Raw genomic sequence first — 3,916 nt, forward strand, 5'->3', positions numbered from 1 at the left:
GCTGGGAAAGGCGAACGCTCTGCCTTCCACGCCTCGTCTTGCAAACACACGTGAGCGCGGCCCGTACTGCGTCTCAGCGCATCACGCATAACTTTCGCGGGTGCATTAGGCACTACGCAGCAGCTTGCTCCAGGGTATTACTGACACACACTTTCAGCCTTCGCTCTCAGTATGTTTTTTTAAACCTTCTCCTGTGCCGAGGAACTCGTGCACACCTTCCCGCCCCGCGGAGCGGCCGAAACCCCGCGCAGCGCCGGGCGAGCCATAGGGGCGGCGCCGCCGCGGCTGACATGCGTGGCGGTTCCATAGTGTAGTGGTTATCACGTCTGCTTTACACGCAGAAGGTCCTGGGTTCGAGCCCCAGTGGAACCAGCGCCAGCCTTGCGTTTTTCTCGTGCTCGCCTTTAGTTTTCCGTAATTTGCTTTAAAGCGATCGCGTCTCGGTTTAGCTGTTTCCGCCTCGAAACTGGCAAACTCGTGAGCACGTCAAGCGCAGGTGCTGCCTGCGGCAGAGGCGGAGCAGCGCGTTCCCATGGGAGGGGGCAGACCCCTGGAGCGGGGAAAGCCTGTCCTCGGGAGCCTTTCCTCAGCACCTGGGAGATAGCAAATTCTGAGTCCGAACGTGATTTTGACGATGTTACTGAAGCGCTTGCTGTGTTTCCCCTAAAAAGCTGCGTTTCCTGCGAAACTGAGAGAGACCCAGTGCCCCGAGGCACTGCGGCAGCCACTGCTGAGCTCTCTCCCACCCACGCGGCTCTGTGGGGCAGGATCTAAACGTTTTGATCCAGGTGCTCCCCATCCCGTACTCCCTGGGCACCATTTGGAGGTGGCCAGTAGCGCCGTGGCTCTGGTGCAGGGGGAAAGCCTGGGAGGTGTCTCAGTGCTGAGCTGCACATGGCCCAGGCAGGGAATGGGTGTGTGGAAGCCTGAAAAAGGTGTCTCCTCTCCTGGGACAGATTAGAGCACAGGTTCTTTCACCTCTGTGTTTGGAGAAGTGTTTGAGCGCTGGGGAAATGCTAGTGCTTTTCACAGCACACATCTAGCAAGCGCGGTTAACTCCGTCCTTGTTTTCCTCAGTTCTGTGTGTATCATTTTTCTTAATTGGGAAAAAAAGAGCCGTCTCAGCTTGCCTCGGAGCAGTTTAACTTCTAAATTATAACATGTTGTCTTGTTTTGCATGTGCAAGCCCTAGAAAAGGGTAACCTCTGGGCATGGATGCTGCCATGGCATCTGTCTGTGTGTGGGAACCCTGAGGAGTGCTGGGGCTAAGCTCCTCTCTGCAGGAGGAGGAAGAGAGTCCCCGAGCTCTGCTGACCTGCAGTTAGCTCTTGAGTATCTTTGCAGGATCAGCGTGGGAGGGTGTGATTTACCTATCTTAAAGATTAAAGTAAAAAGTTGGCTTAACTTACTTTAATCAGAGTCTTATTAAGAAACTTACCTTAACCATCATTATATTAAGAAAAGTATTAACCTTTGTCAGCGCTTGCTCTTACTAAAGAAATGCTCTGGGGTATGGCCAAGCTGCAGTTAGAGATTGCAGGCCAATGCAGGGATATCTGGGCTGGGTTGCAAAAGCTCTTTTGGGTAGAAGGCACCCACACATCACATAGTGAGACCTAGCAGGCTAAGGTCATAACATTAAGCACCATAATGATGCTAAGGGCCTGTTTATACTGCAACCTGAAAGTGCAGACATACTCAGGTCTGGTTTTCCTCTGCTTAATTTGCTTTGCAGTGTGTGTGTGTGTGTGTGTGTGTGTGCAGGCCGCAGGAGTTGAAGCCAAAGCAACGTGTCACACCTCTTGGGTAAACTCTCTTCCACAGGCTGGCTGCTGCCAGGATACAGGCTCAGAGCTGAGTCAGACATAGCTAGACTTCTCCTAATACAGGATATTCAAGCCTTTGGTGTAGGTACTTCCCATTTAATACAGATGGTGATTCCACGGTGCCTACCCTGCCATCAGCAGCCACAGCACCTCCAGGTGCTTGTGTAACAGGGAGTGGGCCTGATCCTGTTGGTCAGCACGGGGTTACTATCTGCATTGTGTTTTCTTACATTTAGGAACAAAGCTCCATTTCAGAAGAGGCCTGAAGCTCATGCATCAGATTTGTAGAAAGACTATTTTATTCCAAGAGCCAGATCTTAAGTGTGCGTAGACTGTCATAGTTCCATCCATTTCAAGGAGATCCAGCTCCTGAAGGTTTGACTCAAGCTCTGAAAGCATTTGGCTGTCTTGCTCTCTCTCTGCACATCAGCATGCTGCTTCTGAGAGATGTCTGTGGTTCACACGTACATGTATAAATGTGTGTTTTGTACATTCCCTAACCGTGCTAAAACAAAAGTGTGCCAGTCACACATTTCTGCTGAGACACGACGTGTCGTGTGCATTCAGCTTCCAGACGCATGACTCTCTGCGTGCCACTCTGATCTGGCTGTCTGGCACTCCGACTTTGGGAGAAGCATGAAATTGCTACGTGGAGTTGCACTTCTCTCTCACACACGAGTACTCTTACCTCCTGCTTCCCCTCCGAGGCCACACACACATGCTACCAGTCAGACAAAAAGCATCTCAGTGGTGCAGAGTGATCTTTGTGTTATTTTCCACAATCTGGGGGAAGAAAACAAACACACCAAGATTTCAGAGGGCCATGAAAATATACCAAAATGCTTCAAGGCCAATGGGACATGAGCTAGAACTGGAGAAGATGTATGGCCAAAAGAGCTAACCTGCCTAGGCAGTTCCTGCCCATTTTACATAGCAGTGTGGATATCACCAAACTGTCTTGCTTTGGGCATTTGTACTAGCTTCAGGTTTGTTCTGTAATCAATGCCAGACTAACTTTTATCCTTTTTAAAATTTTATTTTTATTTTTTAGAAAGGTCAAATGTAGCCCTTTCTGGTGCTGTATTGTGTACTGGCTTTAAGATGTTTTCTGTATTCTGTAACTGAAAGTATTTCTATGCTTGCTAGAAATTAACTGCATGATTCATTTAGGAATGCTCTCTGCAGTGGCAATGTGGTTTTTCTGTTTACAGTTCTTAAAATGAAGGACCATCAACACCAGTAGACACAGAGGACCTGAGCTGCGTAGTATTTATGCAGAGACTTTAATTTTAAGGCTCTTCTAATCTTCCTATGAACCAATTCAAATTTTTGAACACTGCAGACACTTTTTTAAACAAAGGCTGCCTTTTTCCCCGTGTGGAAGGAATTTTATAACTGGGCAGCCACCAGGCTTAGAGTGTCCCTTTGGACGGAATGTTCTTTGATAATAGCTGTGCTATTTCTGAACACGTTCCCTGAGCTATTGTGTATTTCTTACACAAAATCAAAACCTGTTTGAAGGGTGGGCCTGACCATAAAACCAAGCTGATTTTAAACTGCTTGGCATGATAGGAAGGAATTTGGTTTTCCTTTTTAAAAATATGGTAGGTGATTTCTCTCTGTGTGGGTAGCTCTGCTTCCCTGTGACCTGTGCTTATGAGACCATAAGGTGAGAGGCTGAAGCTCTAGTCTGGTTTTCCAAGAGATATATGGATGAAGGTATTTAGAGATTTTTAAGCTGGGATTTTCAAACCCATGGGATTTAGATACCAACTCCTCATCAATGCAGAGAGGGAGTATCTGAGTGTATTCAGCAGCTTTGGAAATTTCTGTCTCTGTGGCAGCCCTTTTTAGATTGGACAAAAAAAAAGAAACTGGAGACAAACCCTTGTTGGTTACAGCATAGAGCCTGGAGTGAGATGCTGCACAGTGGCAGATGCCCAGAGGCTGTCCTGGTACCCTCAGTGAGGCTCATGTTTCCCTACCCCCTGGCTGGACCTTCTGGTGGGTGTTACTGCCCTGAGAGAGGTGCTGCATATGAGCACGAGGCCTCTGGCAAAGAATCAGGAGCAGCCCCCTGCCCTTAGGAA

General features: G+C 48.4%; 1 non-coding gene across 1 annotated transcript; it reads left to right on the top strand.

The window, feature by feature from the left end:
- Nucleotides 1–299: 299 nt before the first annotated feature.
- Nucleotides 300–372, top strand: TRNAV-UAC. The gene has a single exon. It is a non-coding gene; the product is annotated as a tRNA-Val (tRNA).
- The last annotated feature ends 3,544 nt before the right edge of the window (nt 373–3,916 follow it).

This window comes from Acanthisitta chloris, unplaced genomic scaffold (genome assembly GCF_000695815.1).
Source record: "Acanthisitta chloris isolate BGI_N310 unplaced genomic scaffold, ASM69581v1 scaffold21929, whole genome shotgun sequence".
Classification (NCBI taxonomy): domain Eukaryota; kingdom Metazoa; phylum Chordata; class Aves; order Passeriformes; family Acanthisittidae; genus Acanthisitta; species Acanthisitta chloris.